This window comes from Neophocaena asiaeorientalis, unplaced genomic scaffold, assembly GCF_003031525.2.
Source record: "Neophocaena asiaeorientalis asiaeorientalis breed wild unplaced genomic scaffold, Neophocaena_asiaeorientalis_V1.1 scaffold184, whole genome shotgun sequence".
NCBI classification, from domain to species: Eukaryota; Metazoa; Chordata; class Mammalia; order Artiodactyla; family Phocoenidae; genus Neophocaena; species Neophocaena asiaeorientalis.
In genome coordinates this window covers 6,453,087-6,478,284 of record NW_020185325.1, presented here as the reverse complement: position 1 = coordinate 6,478,284, position 25,198 = coordinate 6,453,087, and the positions used below count along the sequence as shown (strand labels likewise).

Sequence of the window (25,198 nt, the reverse complement as noted above, 5' to 3'; positions counted from 1 at the left end):
GTATTTCACATTACCTAGCATATATTGTGAATATGAATAAATACTTATGAACAATGAACATTAAGTATTACCAAGCAAATGAACTAATTTCGCAGATTCTGTTTGATGTCCTAGCTCTGAGACAAATGAGGCAGGATAACTAAAAATGTTCCTTAAAGAAGGACTGAGTTACATATAAATACATATGTAATCAATGACACAATTCAACCTAACTAACCACTAACTGAATGGGGGTTAAAAGCATAAATTGAAATTTGTATACCATAAGCAGAATGGTTTTTTCCCTCAATGATTATAAGCCAAACTGCATATAGTCTAGTCTGAATCATTTGTGGTGCAGGAAAATTCTAATCTGGGCTACTCACCACACAAGCAGACATTTCACCACATGAAATGAATGACATCAGATATAGAGATGCTTATATAGCACCTGAATCATTAAATCCCTTTTCTCTGTGTTCATAGGAATGTTCTGGATTATGAAGGCTAGCATAAGCTGTACATTATGAAAATTAAAACAGACAAAAGCCTTGATATAGATGATCTACATCAAAGAGTGTTGTTTTTCTCATATACATGTATACAATTTTCATTAAAAATTGTATTCTCAACTATTCAGGGATTTCTTGGTGAAGATAGCAAAGCCTGTTTCATAACTGTATAGTAGAAAGATTTATAAATCTCTCTACATATTAGAAAGAAGCTGAAGCAAGAAAAGAATTTCACAGAATAACTTAATAGTTAACGTATAGAAACATACTTGTTTCTCAGTTCTAGCTAGTCAGAAAGAAGACAGGTGTAGCCCTCACCCATCAAGTCCATTCCTTTATTCTGGCAATTTAGTATGGTACCGATCAGGAAGTTCTGAATACTATGCATGTCACAACCTCAGAGTGGAGAGCTGATCTGACTTGTCTATTTGTTTGTACATATTTTGAATTTTTTAAAATGACACAATACAACTTGAAAAAGAAACATTTGATTGCAGGAGTTCATATGTACTCTTTAGATGTTTTCATAAACCTTCTTCATCTATATTTTCGGCAATTTTTCTTGGACGCCTAACGAGTACTGAAACCAGTTTGCCTCTCCACTTACCCTTTCATAATGTTCGTGACACAATCCTGTGTAACTTGACACCTTGGAACTTTAAACAGACTCAGAATCTTTTGGACCTTCTAGCCATCATCAATTCACATAGTGTGCAGTAAATCCAGCTCAAAATAAACAACACAGATGGAATAGAAGCTTATAGTACAATGTCAGCAGTATCCACAGATTGACAGAGCTAGTTAGGCTGCCAGATGCACAGAATGTTGTTCTATCTACTTGTTCTTTATAACTGGACTTGATGGAGTACATCAGTGTCAAACTCCTTGCTGGTTTCCACACGCACACGCACAGAAACGCACCCGCATAAACACGCACATTCCTGCGTTCTGTATCAACGGCGCCATCTGCTCTCAGCTTTACATGTGGTAGCTAACGAACTCTCCTCCTGTGCCTGGGTCTCACCGACTGCTTTCCCTGGAAACAAATGACAACAGTTTTTATCTTGTGCCCTCCTTGGCATTATAAAATAAGGCTCTTAACATTTCCATACGCATACATTTTACATGCATTTTTTAAAATTCTGTTTTATTTACTGATTCCCTAGAGAATGGCAATATCTCTTTTTATATCTCCCCCAAATTGAGATCTTCCTATGGAACTTCACATACCAAGATTGTTTTTTTCTAACTAAGATTTACATAAAAGCAATATATATAAAAGCCATAGGCCCTGAGATCATTTTGCTCTTTCTACACTTTTGCAGGGTGCTATCTGCTACTTGCCAAATGGGGATGTAAAAATTGGGGGGGTTCAGTTTATATTCAATGAGGCAAGACATTCATTCCTTTTCACTATCCTTCTATAAAATTCCAGTGGCAATAATGACCACGTTGGGAATGTTAAGATGAGGGAGTTGTACAAACATGAAATATTTTCATACACAAGTATCTTGCCTGCAGCAGAAAGCTCATGTGTTATTCTGTTCCCAAATGCAGAATTTTTGCCTTGACCTCTTTGCCATCTCTTGTGAGATCTAGACATGTACTAAGATAAAAAGAGATAATCACTTTTTTTAAACTGACAAAATCCAATTGTAATGCCTTTTCAAAGCAATACATCCACATTGCTTTATATGAAATGTCATAAGAAGGATGTACAGAATGAAATGACAGAAAGATGACCCAGGTTTTGGCCCTACCAAATATCTTTTCCTGACCCATTTCCACGTCTGGCACCTGTCTCTATGACAATCTCTCCAGAAGATCTACGGAAGTTATACTTACCTTTTGGTAACTAGGTAACATAATCTCCTGGAGGCTAGCTAATTGCAGCCCACGATAACCTCACATACAGTAACTGTTAAATTTTTCATTTCTTTCAAATTATTATGGATCAGTGGAAAGGGTATTGATTTGATTCATTAACGGATTCCCAGTCTGTTCCAAGGTTAATGATTACATGTATCTCAATTACACCCTTAACAGGTTATACCATATGATTTGTTTTAACTGCTTTGTACATTGTATATCTTCGTCAGCTGAAAGGCTTCTTAGCAGTTCATGATTTAACAAATCTTTCTCCTTCTCTCCCTAAAACAATGAACCTGCCTTTGACGAAACATATCAAAGCAGGACAAAAATAAATTATAAAAGCTTTTTGCAGGATTCTCCAAGAACCATAGCATAACAGTTTATTTTAGTCAGGTAAATTGCAGGTAGTCTACGATTCATTCATGTTTAAAATATTTATAAATATGAAGCAGGGAGGGGGGAGGTCAATCCTTTTTTTTTTTTTTTTTTGGTATTTTTATACCACTTTTCTTAGGTAGGAAGCACTTTTTTTAACTTTGATCTTTTGAATATAACACAGAGTACAATTTTATCTTAGAAAAGGAGAAGCAACATATATATTTTTAAAATCACCTGTAGTTCTTCCAGCAAAATCCAGACACATTTTAACTGCTCTAAAAAACAAAAACAAAAATTAAATAATTCAAAATATAATATGACACCCTTCAGGATGAGAGTCAGGCAAACGATTCACAGGTACACTCCCATATACTGTCCATGGATAGTCAGGCAAGAGGATAAAGAGATGCACTGGAGGGTTCCCAGGGCAGAGAACACATCTCTCAATTAGAGGACAACACAGGGATTTTGACAAGAAAGAAGACAGTTGTTTATTCTGGTCCTTCTATTTCCTTTTTATCCCCTTTCTACTGCCAGCAGCCGTATTTGCCTCTGTATATTTAAGCCAAGCAAACTTCTCCTGTGTCCTGAACTAAAATTGTTGAATCATGGGACAGGCTATCTAATCTTGCTTTCTTTTGATGAGAAATCGCTGCTTCTTGCACATAGTACTGTAGAGTCCAGAGCAGGAATTATATTTTAAAGAATCTTATCACTTTTACTACCCACTTGTACTCTGAACAAGCAAAGCACCAGGGTCCCCTCCTTTCTGGAACCCCCAAGATTCTGACAGAGTTTGGGGACTCAGAAGCCAAATGGGAATCATCAGGAGGAGAGACTTCAGTTATACAATCCATTAAATAAAACAATAGAGCCTGCAGCTGAGCTATTAAAAAGAGTAGAGCAATTTTTATTTCAATGGCTACATTTTATTTCCTCTTCTGAGTGACTGTTAACAAAGGGCCGCTGAAAGGACTGGATAAAAAGCAGGCGTCAGATGCAGGATCCATGAGTTAAACAACATTATTAGATACAATTTCATAAAATCTAGTTGCTTTTTCACTACTAGAAATCATGTCCTTTTGTCAACTTGTGGTCACATCAGCACTTCTGCTGATATAATTTGCTCCAGCTGCAGAGCATAGCTGGCCTGCAAATCAAGAACCAGAATGAGGACAGGCAGGAATAACTCAATGGCTTGGATCATGTGCAAATCACTACACTTCTCGCTATTAGTCTACTTTTTTTTTCAGAATATTTGGAAGAGGAAAGATTTATCTTTAGCAAAGCAGCCAGTCAGCCACCCTCTTAACAACTGGTTTGTCTGGCTATCTTCTGAAGCCTCACCCTCTGTGCAGTGATGCTCTGTAATCTTGACATTATGTATTAAAAAAAAATAGCACTTAACTTCCCTTACCCACCATAAACTGGCAGTCTGAACCTCTAATGTCAAATAGCTGCTGGGTTTGTTCACCTCCTCTACAAAAATGTTCCTTAGATTTAAAAATATTCCTGAGTACTTCTTTTGTTTATCATTTTTGCATTTCAAGTGCTTCTGTCTGGCCTGGAATGTACAGGTTTACAAAATAATACACATTCTAATGTCAACAAATAGCTGTAAATGCCTCAATTCCAGACACAAAAAGATCCCGTCAAAAATGAAATAAAATACTAAACTACTTACTGATTTAGGCATAAGTAAAAATGGTAGGGACTTAACTAGTCATTCAGCATTGAACTTCAGACAGCTCTTGTGCTTGATTAGAAACTCTATTGATTTACAATGAAATCAATTAGAATTGGATCCTAACCATTTCAAATTCAGCTATAATTGAATGCTCGGCAATCACTCACGTACGAAAGAAAAACAGTTTCTAAATAAAAGCAAAGCCCAAGTACTCTTGCATATCTGAGGAAATCATTATATATGGTGAGCAAATAAGAGAGAACAAACAATAGCGTATACAGCTGGAACAGCTGAATCAGTGTCCCTAATAACAAGAACAGCTTATCAAGTGTGCAAAGGCAGCGCTGGTCTGTTGTTCACCGGTGCAAGTGAGCTGATATTCTCTGTTCGTGGCATGGCAACCTTCCAGGGCCAGGTGCAATCCTAACTGCAAACAACTCATTATGTAACCTGTCACCTTCAGAAATTCACTGTTGTAGCAAGTGCCCAGATCCCAAGCTTTGGTGGCAATATTTTCTCTTTTTCTTTGTAAACTGACCTGGGAAATCTGATGATTATTGAGTATGCTTTTAGATGCCAGTGTTTGAGAGAGGACAAAGAGTAGTAATGTGCCATGCCTGTGGCACTGAATCTGTTCTCCTGTTGGCAGGACTGCACAGTGAGATGTGAGTCAGATGTGGATCCCATGCCTTTTTCTCTTCTTCTTTTGTAACATGTTGCAGAGGTGAATTTGTCAAAATCCAGGGGTCTGCTTACTCCTTAAATTAGAATGGAAGTAATAACACTTTCTGAAATGTACGTGGGTGATTTTCTCCCATCCTGAAAGTTTTAGAAGTTTGCCCCTGCTAGATGTAGGCCAGTGAAGCTCATGGGCTCTAGCCTATAAAAACAGATTTCAATGTCTGGTTGGAGTCAATGAGAGCTAATACTTCACATTTTTCAGATGTATAATATGCACTTTTATTGTTGGTCACTTCTGAGAAGGTAGAAAAATTACGGTTTATTTAAAGTAGAATCATATTTTATAATGATATTGACTAGCGTATCTGCATTATCTAACTATTACGTCAAGCAACTTTATTCAAATAAATGAGAAACAAAGTGAATGAATTGCAAGGGAAAATGACACCTGTTCACAAAAGAAAAACATCTGGCAAAATGAATTTTGACATCTCTAATCATACTCTTTCAACCCTGCACTTAGCTGACATCCTTATAGGTAGGGCTAGGTACAAAAGGCAGGGCAAAGGAGGGGAGCCTGAAATCTGTGAGGTGGGTCTTAAATGAGAATCAGGTCTTTTATGATTCTATGTATGTTCCTAGCCCAGAACAAGCCCTTCTTTTATCATCATTAACCCATAAACTGCTTGTAGTAGTGAGCAAAATGTGCGGGGCACTTTTAAAATGACAGGACATACAGACATGCTTAAGGCCGCCAAATTGCTACTTCCTTGTCAGATCATAGATGCTCATCTGGTATCCTGAATTTATGCCTAGACAGGGAATAGTAACAATAACAAAGTGTGTCTGATTTTTTCTTTCATTTTTCAAAAGGGAAAGCATAATTTACTCTACCCACATTGAACTTAGAAAGAAGCTGGTCTTTCTTAAACTTCTCTTTCTATATCCTCTGAATTGCTTGTATTGTGGAAGTTACAAATCAAGCAGAATAATATACGTGGCTTTGAAATTCTATGCTATCAATCTAATAATCTGCTTAACAATATGGTTTCAAAAATATTGTACTTGGAAGTTGCATCATCCCACAAATATATAAAGAATCTTTCTGAGCATTGAAATATACTGTTATTCAGGTCTGTTTCATGAGGTGTTACCCTAGCATGGGGAAGATAAGTTAAAGTATTTCCATCTCACCAGATTCAAAGAATCATAGTTCAGATATTAATATCCAACACCTTACCAGCTTGTATGCTATTTTGCCAGTTGCTTTAGCTGGCAGTTGGCCTCCCTTGTAAAAGATAAAGATTTCTACAACAACAAAATCTCTGCATAGATTTTCATTTTATTGCATTTTCTTCCCAGTCCCTATATGCTATATTATATTTATGTCTATGGAGCACCAGATAATGATGGGAGAGGGAAGACCACATTGGAATATTTTGAGGGTTAACAGAGACAGCTAACCTTAATGTATCACCAAACTAAGGCAAATTTAATTTCAGAAGTCTAAATGGACAAAAAACAAAAGAAGAGGTAGAGGAAAGAAAAGAAACAGAGAGAGAAGAAAGGGAAAATGAAACCTTGGAACAATTTCTGCTATTTTATCTAATGTTTTGTCTGCTTTAAACAGATTAGTGAGTCACTGTCTTTTTGTTTTGTTTTATAGGAAATTCCGTTGACTTAAAACACTACTGCCAACATAGACAGCAATACCACAAGTACAGTTTTATGACAAAAATATTTATAGCAAACAAAAATTATTTCAAAAGTATTCATGTTATTGAAGATGCCTAAGTTTTCACAAAATATTTCCAAGGACTCAGTGAGAGTCCAGGAGCCGGTTGTTTCTTTATGATTTCTAGTCACCCCAAGGCATCCCTACAGTGAGACGCAGGGGCAGGCAGGCTTGGCTTAGATAGCTGGTAAATTAAACAAGTGATTGTGATTATTTTTAAATCTTTATTATGTGGATTTTCCTTAGAACCATGTGTATTTGTAAAGTTATAGAAAATTCGCATGCAAAAAAAATGCATGATTACTATGTCATATCGTCGTTTCATTGACCATAAATCTAAAAATTCTATCTAACACTTGTACTTGTTTTTTGTTGTTGATGGTATTTGCTTTCAAGTTTGGATGCAAACCTCATAAAATGGTGAATACCTAAATTAATATTCAACTGACTTAGGATATAGTATGTGCTCTATGAAGCAAGTATTTATGGAAAACTCCTGTTCCCCTGCTGGATTGTGAGGCTGACTAAATCACAGATTGTGTCCTGCTTAGATATGCATGTCCTGGTGAACAGCAGAGTTCCTTGCACATAGCAGAATGAGTGAACATTTGCAGAGTTAAAGTGGAATCCAATTGAATTATAATGGTAGTAAGACAGCAGTCATTTGACAATTCTCTAAAACAGACACAGCTGATAAATGGACAATTTCTAGCATCAAAAAGATTAAAGAAAGATGAGCTCCTATCTTTATGTTAGAAGATCCTAATTTTTTTCACCTTGGATTTTCAAATCCCTGTGTCCCCACGGATCGTAGCTTTTCTGGAAAAAATAATTATCCTTCATTGGATGTCAACCCTGTTCTAGGCACTATGGTAGATGTTTTATACACCTTGTTTTAGTTCTTGCTACACTAACCCCTTGAAGTAGTCATGTTCAGCCCCATTTCTTCAAGGAGGAAAATGAAATCCAGAGATAACGAATGACTTCTCAGAGTGTGTGATAAAACTAAGAAATGGCTCCCCCCAAAGATACCATGGCCTAATCTCCAGAATCTATTAATGTCACTTTATTTAGCAAAAAAAGGAGGGAAGGGAAGGGAAGGGAAGGGGGAAGATCTTTGTAGATATGGTGTGATTAAGTTAAGGATCTTGAGATGGGGAAATTATTCTGGATTATCCAGATGGGCCCTAAATACAATGACATGTATCCTTATAAAAGGGAGGCAGAGATTGGAGTGATGCAGCCACAAGCAAGAAATTCCAACAGCTACCAGAAGAGAAGAGGTAAAGACTCCCTTAGAGTCCCCAGAGGGAGCACAGTCCGACTGACATTTTGATTTTGGCCCAGTGATATGATTTCAGACTATAGGCCTCTAAACCTATGAGAACTTAAATTTCTGTTGCTTTAACTCACCAGGTTTGTGGTACTTTGTTTCAGTGCCACCTCAGGAAACTAATATACAGTTACAGCACTTTGGCAGTAACAATGTTAGAATTTGAATTGAGCATGTTAGCATTCTGCTTTACAAATTACCACAACTTTAGCATCTTAAGAAAGCACCCATTTATTATCTTACAGTTCTGTAGGTCAGATGTTCAGGGTGGCCTCAACTGTAGTTCTTTGCTTGGGCTGAAATCAATGGGTTAGGTATGCTGGGATCTTACCAGGAGGCTCTGAGAGAGATCACCCGGATCAGTCTGACCCACCTGGATAATCTCCCCAAATTAAGGTCACCAAATTAGTAACCTTACTCACATCTGCAAAATCCTTTGTGCCATGTAAGAGAACCATCAGGGAGTAATGCCAGGGGCAGAGGACATGGGTGCTACCATATCTGAAGCCCATGCTCTCTTATCTGCCATTAACACACTGCCTTCCAAAGCACTTTGTCACCACTAGTCTTTAGAAAACATCCACAACAGCTCATTAATAAACATGATGTTTGTGGAGGAGCTTGTCCACAGAGCCAGAATCCCTTTGTACCTCTTTCTATTCATACTAGTTGTGGTAACTTGCAACGCTGGTTCCTGTCCCAGTCCATGTCTTTCTCACTTCCCCGCCTAAAAGTCCACACAAGCAATAGGGTGACTCTCGGAGGAACAGCCAGGAAGAGTCATGGATGCAAGAGATAGGATTGCAGGACATAGATGAGCATTTTCCCAGAGACCTACAGAAATAAGATACATAATGGCCCCCAGCTGATACCTTGGCCAGATCTTACAATCCCCTTTACCCAAGATGTGTGCTCCACCTTCTATATGTTTTCCTCCAAACATCTCTCAAAGGATTGCCCTAGGGTTATTGGAGCAACTTTACTTTTGTGGGGAGCTAGCTGAAAATGCCTGGGAGATTATATCTCCGTGGAGTTACAGACTGTTTGTTTGGTGAAAAGATACAAACCCTAGTTCCTTTGCCTTGAGACATGACAAACTGACTTGCAATTTATGTTCCACAGGCTGAGCCTGGAATTTCACCTGACAGTGCTCCTTTCCTTGGTTCTCTTCCCTCCCCATTCTGAACTCCATTAACATTTTCTCCTGGGGGTGCTGCCTTAATAAATCACTTGCATTTGAATCCTTGGCTCAGGTTTTCTTTGTGGATGACTTGACCTAACACATGGATACACTTTGGGCATTTTCCTGGAGCCAGGAGCATTAAGGGCTAGCCACTCTAAAAATCTTTACCTAGCAGGAATGGATTTTGTCCACATTGTTTTGTGCTGGTAGGGAATATAGCCTGGTCATTACCTGTCAGCCAGGTTCTCTACTGTCAACTAGATGCCTCTCCTAAAAGTGAGAACTCAAAGACTCTTGCACCTCTGGAAGAAAACCTTTGTCCTTGATTGCCCACTATTTCAAACTCATTGCCTAAAACTGTGCTTATAGCTTTCTTCTGGCTCAGTCTTGTTATTTTCCAGTGGGTATACATGTAGTGAATGATTAATTTTAAGTGCCTATAGAAAGTACAATGGTGAGTATATAAATTTAAGGCTGAATGAATTTGCAAAGAGGGTTTTAAACATTATCCTTGTTATTTCAAATCTGTAGTTGATTGGTGAATGTGAGTGCAGAATATAAAATGATGATCTGCAGATGGATCCACTGAGCACTCCTAACTGCATTATTCAGGTGCACATGCATGATGCTATAAGCAGAATCAGAATTCAAAAAGAGAGCAGGATGTGAAATACTGTGTCAGGGTTGCTCCCTAGAAACTATCAAGAACTTGCAGTTGCCCAGGGATGGGCAGGGCTTACCAGCTATATTTGATGAAGTTTCTAAGATTTCCACCATGGTACCCTAATGTCTCTTAAATTAAAAGCAAAAACAAAGCAAAACCCTTTTACATGGAAAAGGGGATTTTTTTTAATGTGGACCATTTTTAAAGTCTTTATTGAATTTATTACACTATTGCTTCTGTTTTATGTTTTGTTTTTTTGCCCATAAGGCCTGTGGGTTCTTAGCTCCCTGACCAGGGATCGAACCTGCACCCCCTGCATTGGAAGGTGAAGTTGTAATCACTGGATCACCAGGGAAGTCCCAGAAAAGGGGATTTTGCAGATGTAATTAAGGTTACTAATCAGTTGATCTGAAATTAAGGAGATTACCCTAGTGGAACTAACCTGATGGTAAGATCCCTTTTAAAAATTTCCAGATATCTAGAGCCTAGTTGACTGGGACCCATTGTCATATGGCAGTTCTTGAGGACAAGGAAATTATTCTGAAGCTTCTGAGGCCATTCTTATTTTTTTCTTTTTGGTTTATTTTATTCTGTTTTATTTTTACTTACATAACTATAGTCAATTTACAATATTGTGTTAGTTTCAGATATATAGCTTCAGATTATTTTCGAATATAGGTTATTACAAGACATTGAATACAGTTCCATGTACATACAGCAAGTCCTTGAGCCCATCTATTTTATATATAGTGGTGTGTATCTCTTAATCTCATACTCCTAATTTATCCTTCCTCCTCCCCTTTCCCTTTTGGTCACCGTAAGTTTGTTTTACATGTTTGTGAGTCTGTTTCTGTTTTGTAAATAAGTTATTTGTATTTTTTTCAGATGCCACATATAGTGATGATATTATATAATATTTGTCTTTCTCTGCCTGACTTCACTTAGTATGATAATCTCTAGGTCCATCCATGTTGTTGCAAATGGCATTATTTCATTCCTTTTTACGGCTGAGTACTATATTCCATTGTGTATATATATATATACCACATCTTCTTTATCCATTTATCAGTTGATGGACATTTAGGTGGCTTCCATGTCTTGATTATTCTGAACAGTGCTGCTATGAACATTGGGGTGCATGTATCTTTTTGAATTAGTTTCTGTCTTTTGCGGATATATGCTCAGGACTGGGACTGCTGGATCATATGGTAGCTCTAATTTTAGCTTTCGAAAGAACTTCCAGACTGTTTTCCATAGTGGCTACACCAATTTACATTCCCTCCAACAGTGTATGAGGGTTCCTTTTTCTTCACACCCTCTCCAGCATTTATTATTTGTAGACTTTTGATGACGGCCATTCTGACTTGTGTGAGATGATACTTCATTGTAGTTTTGATTGGCATTTCTCTAATAATTAGCAACACTGAGCATCTTTTAATGTTCCTGTTGGTCATCTGCATGTTTTCTTTGGAGAAATGTATATTTAGGTTGCTGCCCATTTTTTGATTGTATTTTTTTATTGAATTATATGAGCCGTTCATATATTTTGGAAATTAACCCCTTGTTGGTCACATTGCTTGCAAATATCTTCTCCCAGTCCATAGGTGGTCTTTTCTTTTGCTGATGGTTTCCTTGGCTGTGCAAAAGCTTATAAGTTTGATTAGGTCCCAGTTGTTTATATTTGCTTTTATTTCTTTTGCCTTGGGAGACTGATCTAAGATATTGCTATGATTTATGTCCCAGAATGTTTTGCCTATGTTCTCTTCTAGGAGTTTTATGGTGCCGTGTCTTACACTTAAGTCTTTAAGCCATTTTAAATTTATTTTTGTGTATGCTGTGAGGGAGTGTTCTAACTTCATTGATTTACACGAGGCTATCCAGCTTTCCCAGCACTGCTTGCTAAAGAAATTGTCTTTTCTCCATTTTATATTCTTGCCTCCTTTGTCATAGATTAATTGACTGTAGGTGTGTGGGTTTATTTCTTGGCTCTCTATTCTGTTCCATTGATCTATGTATGTCTGTTTTTGTACCAATACCATGCTGTTTTGGTTACTGTAGTTTTGTAATATTGTCTAGAGTCCGGAAGGGTTATACCTCCACCTTTGTTCTTTTTCCCCATGATTGCTTTGGCAATTCTGGATCTTTTCTGCTTCCATATAAATTTTGATTATTTGTTCAAGCTCTGTGAAAAATATCATGAGTAATTTGATAGGGATCACATTAAATCTGTAAATTACTTTGGGTAGTATGGCCACTTTAACAATATTAATTCTTCCAATCCAAGAGCATGGGATATATTTCCATTTCTTGGTATCATCCTTCAATTTCCTTTATAAATGTTTTATAATTTTCAGCATATAAATAAGTCTTTCACATCCTTGGTAAGGTTTATTCCTAGGTATTTTTTTGATGCTATTTTAAATGGGATTTTATTTTTTTTTACTTTCTCTTTCTGATATTTCATTATAAGTGTAAAGAAATACAACAGATTTCTGTATATTGATCTTGTATACTGCTACACTGATGAATTCATTTATCAGTTCTAATAGTTTTTGTGTGGAGTCTTTAGGATTTTCTATATAGTGTATCATGTCATCTGCATACAATGACAATTTTACCTCTTCCCTTCCAATCTGGATACCTTTTATTTCTTGTTTGACTGCTGTGGCTAGGACTTCCAATACTATGTTGAATAGAAGTGGTGAGAGTGGGCATTCTTTTCTTGTTCCAGAATTCAGCAGGAAGGCTTTCAGCTTTTCATCCTTAAGTAATATATAATGGGTTTGTCTTAAATGGCTTTTATTATGTTGAGATATATTTCCTCTAAACCCATTTTGGTGAGAGATTTTATCATGAATAGATGTTGAATTTTATCAATCAAGTGCTTTTACTGCATCAATTGAGAGGATCATGTGTTTTTTCGGTTTTTTTGTGTTTTCTTTTTTGTTGATGTGGTGTATTACATTGATTAATTTGCTTATGTTGAACCATACTTGTGACCCTGGAATGAATCCAACTTGATGATGGTATATGATCCTTCTTATGTGTTGTTGGGTTGTTTGTTTGCTATTTTGTTGAAGATTTTTGCTTCTATATTCATCAGAGATATTGGGCTGTAATTTACTTTTTTTGTAGTGTCTTTGTCTGGTTTTGGTATCAGGGTGATGGTGGCTTCATAGAATGACTTTGGGATTATTCCCCCCCTTCCGTCTTTTGGAAGAGTTTGAGAAGGATAGGTATGAGTTCTTCTTTGTATGCTTGGTAGAATTCCCCAGTGAATTCTAAGGCCATTCTTTGTGAGCTATTCAGCTCCATGGAATAAATTCATTACCTGAGTAGCAATATTTTATCTAATTGTTGTCTTGCCTAGAGTAGGTTATTATTGTATACTTGCCAAGTTAATGAATGGATGAGCTATACACCCAACCACATTTCCAAGAGTTATTTTCACAAAACTCCATCCCCTTGAGGGGTGCAGGGAAGCCGATTAAGCACAAAAGAGTAAAGAAAAGGGACTGAGAATTCAAACTGGATAGGAAAAAGAAAAGCTAACTCTATTTAGTACATATCTGAAAATACCAAGCCCTAGTGTCAGTTTATGAATGCTCCAGTGTAGAGTTCACTGCTAGGTTGCTATGCCAAACTCCTAATGGGAACTTCTCCTTGGGTGGGGGGACGACATGACATGAAAGTACTGGCATTACTTCATTTCCCAGAAACCTTGCAGAGGTCCTGAAATGGGCTGTTCTACAGTTCGTTACTTACTAATTTTTGATGAAATTAGTAAAACACATGGAACTGCAAAAAAATGATAAAGAGAAAAAGCTTTTTTGGAAACTACTGAAGTTAATCATAACAAAAATGCCAGAACTATAGTTTAATTATTAAAGTGTTGAACAACTTCTGCCAAAACCTTCTAAGTATTTATCATCATAAGATTCACATTTTCTATACTATGTCATCATTTGGACACTAGCCATTGTCAGGTAAAAAAATAATCTCAGAGTTTGAAGTTTACAACTTGGTTTTAATTAAAGTTACTTATCAGTTGACATTAAATTAGGGAGATTAGGGAGTGGAACTAAACTAATCATAGGATCCATCACTCTCTTTTTAGAATTCCAGATATCTAGAGCTAGTGTGACTAGGACCTATCATCATTTGGCAATTCTTGAGCACAAGGAAAGTGGTCTGAAGTCTCTAAGGCCATTCTTTGTAACCAACTCAGTTCCATTAATTCACCTGATAGTGTCTGTTAATGGAATGATTTTTGGACTAGGAATCAATAGCATGATCTATACCTTCCTAGGCTACTCGTCCATCAGCCACCAAGTTATTTTTAATAATTTTCTTTCAATTTCTTCATATTCAAATTATACTAGCATATTAGCTATCTTTAAGGTATCTTGATTCTATATATATTCGGACTTTCATCTTTTAGGAAGCACATTGCAGTGGAGCATATGAGCTTAAATTGCCTAAACAGTCATGTTTGTCAGACCTTAAACCTTAGTGATATTTTATTTCCACACCTCTTAGGTTATTTATTCATTTAGTTACTCGATGACTTCATTAGTTAGGAACATTAGTTAGGAATCTAATGGAACTAGGAATCCATGGAATGGAATCAATTTAACAGGCTCCAGAGTGGAAGCAAGAAGAACTACAGTCCTGCAGCCTGTGGAACAAAAATCACATTCACAGAAATATAGACAGTGGGGATGGAAACAGATATTCCATGCAAATGGAAATCAAAAGAAAGCTGCAGTAACAATACTCGTATCAGATAAAATACACCTTAAAATAAAGACTGTTACAAGAGACAAGGAAGGACACTACATACTGATCAAGGGATCAATCCAAGAAGAAGATACAACAATTATAAATATATATGCACCCAACGTAGTAGCACCCCAATACATAAGGCAACTGCTAACAGCTCTACAAGAGGAAATCGACAGTAACACAATTATAGTGGGGGACTTGAACACCTCACTTACACCAATGGACAGGTCATCCAAACAGAAAAATAATAAAGAAACACATTCTTTAAATGACACAATACATCAGATACATTTAATTGATATTTATAGGACATTTCATCCAGAAACAGCATATTACACTTTCTTCTCAAGTGTGCATGAAACATTCTCCAGGATAGATCACATTTTGGGTCACAAATCAAGCCTCAGTAAATTTAAGAAAATTGGAATCATATCAAGCATCTTTTCTGACCACAATGCTATGAGATTAGAAATCAGTTACAGGAAAAAACACTGTAAAAATCACAAATACATGGAGGCTAAACAATACATTACTAAATAACCAAGAGATCACTGAAGAAATCAAAGAGGAAATCAAAAAATACCTAGAGACAAATGACAATGAAAACACAATGATCCAAAACAGACAATGAAAATACAACGATCCAAAACCTATGGGATGCAGCAAAAGCAGTTCAAAGAGGCAAGTTTACAGCAATACAAGCCTACCTCAAGAAACATGAAAATATCTCAAACAATCTAACTCTACACCTAAAGGAACTAGAGAAGAAGAACAAACAAAACCCAAAGTTAGTATAAGGAAATAAATCATAAGGATCAGAGCAGAAATAAATGAAATAGAAACAAAGAAAACAATTGCAAAGATCAATAAAACTAAAAGCTGGTTCTTTGAGAAGATGAATAAAATTGATAAACCATTAGCCAGACTCATCAAGAAAAAGAGGGAGAGGACTCAAGTCAATAAAATTAGAAATGAAAAAGGAGAAGTTACAATAGACACTGCAGAAATAAAGAGCATCCTAAGAGACTAATACAAGCAACTCTATGCCAATAAAATGGACAACCTGGAAGAAATGGACAAATTCTTAGAAAGGTATAATTTTCCAAGACTGAACCAGGAAGAAACAGAAAACATGAACAGACCAATCACAAATAATGAAATTGAAACTGTGATTTAAATCTTCCAACAAACTAAAGTCCAGGACCAGATGGCTTCACAGGTGAATTCTATCAAACATTTAGTGGCATTTTTTACAGAACTAGAACAAAAAAATCTTAAAATTTGTATGGAGACACAAAAGACCCCAAATAGCTAAAGCAGTCTTGAGGGAAAAAAACGGACGTGGAGGAATCAGACTCCCTGACTTCACACTATACTACAAAGCTACATTAATGAAGACAATACGGTACTGGCACAAAAACAGAAATATAGATCAATAGAACGGATAGACAGCCCAGAGATAAACCCTTACAATGGCATATTACTCAGCCATGAAAAGGAACGAAATTGGGTCATCTATAGAGACGTGGATGAATCTAGAGACTATCAAACAGAGTTAAGTAAGTCAGAAAGAGAAAAACAAATATCATATATTAATGCATATATGTGGAATGTAGAAAAATGGTACAGAGGCACCAGTTTGCAGGGCAGAAATTGAGACACAGATGTAGAGAACAAATGTATGGACACCAAGGGGGAAAAGTGGCGGGGCGTGGGGTTGGGGGTGTGATGAATTGGGAGATTGGGATTGACATGTATACACTGATGTGTATAAAATGGATGACTAATAAGAACCTGCTATATGAAAAAATAAATACAATAAAATTCAAAAAAAGTTAAATAAATATATTTTAGCCATTCTTAAAAAACAAAAAACAGGCTCCAGTTAGGATAATGAAAAGAAGGGAAGTTAAATGAGGTAGAACACAAAGTTTCAAAAGTACACCAGAGAAGCCACCAGCATACTAAAGTGAATCCAGAGCCTTACTGACTAGAACCGTTAACATTAAAGATGCAAGAGATCTTTAATATTTTTTGATTTAGTGCCCTGCCTTCAAATTGATACCGCTTTTTTAATCTGTATTATAAACAAGGCGTTAGAGAACAAGTGGTATGCCTTTATTCCTGGCAGGTACGTGAGTAGAGACAGGAAAACAGGTCCCTTTTGCTCTTAGCTCAATGCACACACACATCGTGATTTTCCTTCTGAGTCATAGTCAGCTTTGCCTCAGCCAGCTGCCTTTTAAGGCAAGTCTTGGCAGGGAAACTGTACTGCTACTTACGGTAACTAAAATTTCTATTAGAAGGTTTAAGACTAATCATGATAGCTTTCCCCCCTTTGTTTAATTTTCTTCATCTCCTACTACATTCTAGATGTCACTCCTTGCTCTAGCCAGTCAGCTAATTAGTTTTTTCTTACATGAGTCTGTTCTTTCTTCCTGAGTCCTTTATACCTTCCAACTTTTCTTTCTCTTCCTCTTCCCCTTTCTTCAAATTGTTTTTTCTTCTTTCATTTAATAAACATCATTTGCATTTCTGTATATGAGTCAAATATGAAGAAGAAACAAATGAATGATATGGCTCGGCTCCTTCTTTCCCAAAGAATTTGTAGTCTAATATTCTAGTCAGAATTTGTTTATAGTTTACATGGGCATTGCCAACTTTTTTTGTAGAAAGCTAGATAGCAAATGTTTTAGGCTTTCTGGGCCAGTCTCTGTTGCAACAACTAAACTCTGCCATTGTAACACAAAAGCAAAAATAGACAATATGTAAATGAATGGGCATGGCTGTGTCCCAGATAACATTATTTAGAAAAACAAGTGGTAGGCCAGATTTGACCAATAAGACATAGTTTGCCAAACTCTAATTTAAATGTATACAATACGTTTAAATAATATGAGAAGTGTGATAAGAGAAATATAAAGAAAGGGATATAGGAACCAAGACACCCCTCCTTTCCAACAATTCATCTTAATCAATAACCTTTATTGCTTAATCAACAACCTTTGCTGTTCTTACTTTAGACACAATACTTTTCTAATGTAATTCTCCTTTCTTGATATTTTATAATATTTATTACTTATTCAATGTAATTAGTGAAGAGTCCCTCTGCTAGATTATGAAGCTATGTTGAACTACCTTGATGACATATAATGAGCAATATATTGGGCACAGAATTTTTCTATTGTTGTTGCCACAGCCTTCTCTATAAATAGATTTGAAACTATATCATCATTATTCTTGGAGAATTAGAACATTTTCCTATATGGTAAATAAACATTGGGAATCTAAAAACAGGTACTCTGAACAATTTATGGTATTCAGCCTTCATTATAGAATAAAATGTCTGAGAGAACATGGAAACAAATTAGCTAATATGCTAAGGTATGGAGAGTTAATGCAAAGATACGCTCACAAGGATGAAAGTGTCTATCATTCTTTGCTATATGTGAGTCTTAATGTTTTTCAAAATTTTGTCACAAGGAAAATGTATTAAGGAAAGTACCTCATAATATTAGCACTAAGGTAAAGATCAATAACAGTATCAACACAACAGTTTTCAACTGAGGCAATTTTACCCCTCAGGGGACATTTGGCAATGTCTGGGCATCTTTTTGGTTGTCATTACCAAGGGAGTGCTACTGGCATCTAGTGGGTAGAGGCCAAAGATACTGCTAAACATCCTATAAGGCACAGGACAACCCCCACAAGAAAGAACTATCCAGTCTAAAAGGTCAATGCCAAGGTTGAGAAATCCAGTTCAGCCTTTTAGGCCATACAGTTGTTTCTTTCTTTCTTTCTTTTTTTTAAACAAATGTTTTATCTTGAGATAAGTGTAGATTCACATTCAGTTGTAAGAAATAACATAGAGATAATATATAATAATATACCATGTACCCTTTACCTGGTTGCCTGTAAGGATAACACCTTGCAAAACTATAGTACAAAGTCACAACCAGGATAGTGGCATTGACACAGTCAAGATACAAAACATTCTTATCACAACCAACATCCTTCATGGGCCCTTTGCAGTCACACCTACTTCCCTTCAAACTCAAGGCCACATACTGTTTGATTCCATTTATATGAAATGTCTAGAATATTCACAGCTATAGAGACAGAAAGTAGAGTAGTGGTTACCAGAGCTGGGAAAGAAGGAAATGGGGAGTGACTGCTAATGGGCATAGGAATCTTTCTAAGGTGGTGAAAACATTCTAAAATTAGATTTTAGTGATTGTTATACAAGTTTTTGAATACACTAAACATCACTAAACTGTATGTACTTTAAATGGGTGAATATTATGCTACCTGAATTACATCTCTATAAGGTTGTTATAAGTGAAAAAAAATCAGTTAGGCATATTAGTGTATTTCTATTTCTGGGCCATTATATTGTTTTGCTTAATGTGTCCATCCCTTCACAATTACCGCACTGGTCTTTACTACTGTAGCTTTTCAACGTCTTAAAATCAAGTACAGTTATTTCTCCAATGTTATTCTTTTTTTTCTTTTAATTGCTCTGACTATTCTAGTTCCCATGACTTTTCATATAAAGTTCATGTATTTTTGTCTATATCTGTAAAACTCCTGCTGGGGCTTTAATAGTGATTATGTTAAATATATAAATTATTTGGGGGAAAAAACTGACATCTTTACTCTTTTGAGACTTCCAATCCAGGTACATGGTTTTTCTCTACTCTTTCAGGTCTTCTCTGATCACTTTCATCAACATTTTGTAGTTTTCAGTATATAAATCTTATACATATTTTATAAGATTTATATGCCTAAGTATAATCTGGGAAGGCACTATTGCAAATGTTACTTTTTAAAAACAATTTAGGTTTCCAATTGTTCAGTAGTATACAGAAATACAGTTGATTTTTGTGTGCTGACCTTGTACTATGCAACCTTGAAACTCACTTATTATTTCTAAAGGGTCCTTTGTAGATATCTTGAAATTATCTGTCAACAATCATATCACCTGTGAATAGGGCCAGTTTCATTTCTTCCTCTCTCTTCCATATTTTTTATTTCTAATTCTGGCCTTATTACGTTGGGTAGAATTTCGATTTAATGAGGAACAGGAGTAGTAAAGATGGACATCCTTATCTTGTTCCCAAACTTAGGGAGAAAGCATTCAATCTCTCACCACTAAGTACGATGTTAGCTGCAAGATTTTTGTCAATCTCTCTCATCAGATTGACAAAAGTTCCCTTCTATTCCTAGTTTGCTAAGAATTTTTTATTATGAATGGGTTGAATTTTCTCAAATGTGTTTTCTTCATCAATTGATATAATCATGTTGTTTGTCTTCTTTAAACTGTTAAATGGTGGACTACATTGATTAATTTTTGAGTGTTGCATCAAAGTTGCATTCTCACAATAAACCCCCATTTGATCATGGTGTATTCAATTTGCTAATATTTGTTAAGGATGTCTGTCTCCTTGTTCATGTAAGATATTTTTAATCTTTACCCCCTTGTACTTTCTATATCTGGTTTTGTCTTTAGAGTATGCTGCACTCATAAAATAAGCTGGGAAGTGTTTCCTACCTTTTATTTTTTATTTTGTAAAATTGGTGTTATTTCTTCTTAAATGTTTGCTAGAATTTGCTAGTAAAACTATCTGGGCCTGAAGAGCACTTCTTCAGAGGAGTTTAACCATGAATTCAATTTTTTAAGTGGTTATATGATTATTCAGTTATCTATTTCACCTTGGGTGAGTTTTGAGCCTATGGATATTTTTCAATCATAGGAGAAATTCTCTTCAAGTAATCGTTCCATTTAAAACAGATTAGCCAGTTTAAGTACATAGAGCAGTTTGTAGTATTTACTTATTTTTTTAAAATAGAATAATAGAATAATGATGATAATAAAAGAGTAATATAGGGTTTATAGTGATAGTCCATTTTTATTTCTAATTATAACATTGTCATATTGATTTTTCTTCCTCAGTCTTATTTGAGGCTCGTCAATTTTACTGAACCTTTTAAAGAACTATTTATAATAGTGTCATTAATTTTCTCGATTATTTTTATGTTTTCAATTTTATTAATATATGCTTTTATATTTATTATTTTTATTATTAACCCTTCCTTCTTCTTGCTTTAGGTTAACTTTGTTCTTTTTTTTCTAATTTCTTTAGGTGGAAACTTAAATTAATAACTTGAGGCATTTCTTTTATTCTAATATAAGCACTTAATGTTATAAATATGCCTCTATTTAGCCAAACAGTACTAGTTTCAATATGTGGTATTTTATTTTTTATTTGGGTAGAAATACTTTCTTAAGACCTCATCTTTGACCCATGGATTATTTAGAATTGTCATTTAATATCCAGGTGTTTGAGGATATTTCTTTTTTCTTTCTTCCATTTATTCCTTATTTAATTTCATTATGGTCAGAGAGCATACTTTGTATGATTTAATTCCTTTTAAGTTTTCTAAGGTTTATTTTGTGACATAATAAATGGTTTATCTTGGTGAAAGCTCCATCTGCAGTTGGTAAGAATGTGTATTTTCCTGTTGTTGAATGGAGTGTTGTATAATGTCTATTAGACCCAAGCGATCGATAGCTCTGTATAGTTCTTCTAAATCCTTGCTGATATTTTGTCTAATAGTTCTATCAGTTACAGAGAGGAATGTTGAAGGATCCAATTATAAGTGTGAATTTATTTTTCCTTTCAGTTTTATCATTTTTACATCATGTATTTTAAAGTTCTGTTGTTTGTGCTTATACATTTAAAATCATTACATTATTTTGGTGAGCTGACCCTTTTTTCACTTAGTAGTGCTCCTTAGTAATTTTATTTGGTATGAATTTTAATATGTCTGATATTAATAAATCTACTCTAGTTTCCCTTTGACATTTGCATGGTATGGCTTTTCCATTCTTTTACTTTCAGCCTAACTGTATCATTACATTTGAAGTACATTTCTTGTAGAAAACATAGTTTATGTATTAGTCAGGGTTCTCCAGGGAAATAGGATGAATATATCTATAGAAAGAGATTTATTATAAGGAATTGGCTCATGTGATTATGAAGGATGAAAAATCCCAAGATCTGAAAGTTGAAGACCCAAGAGAGCTGATGGTGTAGTTCCAGTCTGAGTACAAAGGTCTGAGAACCAGGTAAGCCAATTGCTATGAACTGAATTGCCCCTAGTTTATATGTTAAAGCCTTAATCCCCAATGTGATGATATGTGAAGATGGGCCTTTGGGAGTTAATCAGGTTTAGATGAGGTTATGAGGGTGGGGCCCTTGTGAGAGGATTAATGCTTTTATAAGAAGAGACACCAGAGCTTGCTCCTTCCCTCTCTCTACCAGGTGAGGACTCAATAAGAAGGCAGTCATCTACAAGCCAGGAAGAAAGCTCTCAGGAGGGAATCAAATTGGTCAGCACCTTGATCTTGTTTGGACTCCCTAGCTTCCAGAACTGTGAGATATATATTGTTTAAGCCACCCAGTCTATGGTTTTTTGCTATGGCAGCCCAAGCTGACTAATACACTGATAATGCAGTTCAAGGATGAGTCTGAAGGCCTGAGAACCATGAAAGCCAGTGGTGTAGTTCTAGTCCCAAGGGCAGCAGGCTCAGAACTCAGGAAAAGTTGATCTTTCATTTCAGGTCTGAAGGCAAGGGAAAAACCAATGTTCCAGCTCTAAGGCAGTCAGGTAGAAGGAGTTCCTTCTCCTCGTGGAGAGTCAATCTTTTTCATGTAGGTTCTATTCAGGCCTTCAACAGCATGGAAGAGGCACACCATATTAGAAAGAGCAATCTGCTTTATTCAGTCTGCTCATTCAAGTGTTAGTCTCAAGCAGAGACACCCTCCTATATACATCTGGAATAACATTTTTGATCAAATATCTGAGCACTTCATGGTGCAATTAAGTATTTGTATGGATTTAGGTCTACCTTCTCCCTCTCTCTCTCTCTCGTATTCCATTTTAATGAATTTAATATTTTTGGACTATAAATATTTTACAAGTTTTTAGTGATTGCTCTAGGATTATACGATATATACTTACTTTTTGACAGTCTAACTACAATTAATTTTTTAACCACTTCAAGTGCAATGTAGAAAACTTACCAATTTAAATATTCCTTTACCCTCCCCTCTTTATGTTGGCTTATACGTTATATCTACATACATTGAAAGCCCCTTCAGAAAACATAATAACTTTTTCTACAGTGAAAAATAACTGAAAAAAAATTCTATTATATTTACCCAGATATTTAACAGTTCTATTTATTTTCCTTAATTCCAAATGTTTTATGTGTACTTTTAATAAAAAATTTTCCTTCTTTGTGAAGAACTGTTTCACAATTATTATAGATCAGGTCATCATACAATGAATTCTCTTAGTTTTCTCCACCTTAGAGTATATTTATTTCATGTTTATGCTTGAAGGGTATTTTTACTGGATAAGAGCCCTAGATTGACTTTTTAGCACTTTAAAAAGTTTGTTGCACTTTGTTCTGGCCACCATTCTTTTAGATGAGATATCAACAATCATTCAAATCATTGTTCTGTTATGGTTTATCTATTTATAGAACATCATTTTTTCTCTAGCTGATTTCTAGTAATTTATCTTTGTCTTTAGTTTTCAGTGGTTTGATTATGATGTCTCCAGACCTGAATGTCTCTGCATTTATCCTGTTTGGGGTTTATTGAGTTTACTAAAGCCCAGGTTTCTATCTTTAACTAAATTTGAGAAGTTTCAGCCATTATTTTTTCAAATGTTTTTCCTCATCACACTTTTTCTTCTCCTTCTGGGACTCCAATGACATGAATTGTAAAACTTTGGTATTTGTTCCACAAGTCTCTGGGGTTATGTCCATTTATTTTGCAATCTATCTTCCCTTTATATTGGGAATGGATAATTGTCTAATGACCCATCTTCATATTTAGTGATCCTTTCTTTTGTCATCCCTATTCTGCTATTGAATCCATCCAGTGAGTTTCGTTATTCTCAATATTTTAATTTTTAGTTCTAAAATTTCTATTTGGTTTTTATTTTGATTTTTCTATTGCTTTGCTGTTAATTTCTATCTTTATATTCATTTCAAGAGTGTTTGCTCTTACTTCTTGCATTATTTTCATGATAGGTGCTTTAAAGTCCTTGTCAGATAATTGTACTTCTATGCCAATTGGGTGTTTGTTGGTGTCTGCTGATTTTCTTCTCCATTACATATGAGATTTTCCTGGTTCCTCCTATGCTGAGAAATTTTGCATTGTGTTCTGAACATTTTAAATATTATGTTATGATAATCTGGGTCTTGGTTAAATCCTTAGGAGAATGTTAATATTTTGTTTAGCAGACAATCAACTCAGCTGGATTCAGGCCACAAGTTCTGACTAGCCTTTTGAGGGTTGTGGTTTTAGTGTCAGTTCCATTTTCAAAGCCTTTGAAATGCTATTTATATCTGCCCTGTGTTTGCTACACCCAGTGGCCAGTCTGAGATTGGTGGTAGTCTATGTCTTATTTCAGTTCTCAGAGGTTTTGTTTTAATGTTTGGGGTCAGGTCCACGTATACAAGGCTCAGGAGTGAGTCCAAGAGTTTATAAACAACTTGATGGGTCATCCCTCCAAATTTCTCCCTCTCCATTGATATCCCCAGTACTTTCCATCCAAAAAGCTGGGTATTTAGCTATTTTTTTCTGATATACACTTTACATTACTGAATTCTCATCCAGGGCCAGGAAGCAGGAGAACAAAGAGATGGAAAAGAAACAGATTTGTCCAACCCCCATGGGACCACATATTTCATGACAGGAGAGGAAGGTTATCCTCCCTCAGAGTTATAGAGCTGTAGGCTCCCCACTGTGACACTACTGCTAATAGGATACACCTTTCCTACCCCTCAAGCCTGAACTCAAGAGGTTTTTTTAGAGCCTTCTCTGTTCATGCTTATGCCCACTTCCAAATTTCAGGGTCATTGGAGGGAAAAAATGGTAAACTCACTGCTAGTTTGGTTGTACATCTTATTCTGTTTTTCTTCAGTTGGTCTTCTACTTACTCTTTATAGTCCTCAGACAGCTGCTTGATGCATTCTGCCCAAAATTTCTAGCTGCATTCAGTGATAGAGTATAAAAACTGTGCTTACTGTGTCTTATCCAGACTCAAAACCATGGTTAAGTTTAAAAATAAACTTTATAACCATGTTATAAATAATAAAATACTAACAACCATAATTTTTTTTAAAAGTTGTGCCATATTGGAATTCTTTTTAAGCTGTGGTAGTTTGGTCTTCATTTTAATGTAAGATCTTTTAATATAAGATATTTATAAAAATATAAATTATAACCAGTTCCAACTCAGTCATTTGATACAAGAAATAGTTATAGAACAGATACTTCAAGCAAAGCAATCTACTAGGCACTACAAGGT

General features: G+C 35.6%; 1 long non-coding RNA gene across 1 annotated transcript in view; it reads right to left on the bottom strand.

Annotated features, from left to right (window-relative positions):
• Nucleotides 1–307: 307 nt before the first annotated feature.
• The window catches only part of LOC112392576 (uncharacterized), a 99,521-nt gene continuing 74,630 nt past the window's right edge, over nt 308–25,198 (bottom strand). The window contains exons 3-4 of the long non-coding RNA XR_003001714.1: nt 2,976–3,016; nt 308–1,527 (exon numbers count right to left, since the gene is read on the bottom strand). This is a non-coding gene — a long non-coding RNA (uncharacterized LOC112392576). The remainder of the gene's footprint in view (nt 1,528–2,975; nt 3,017–25,198) is intronic.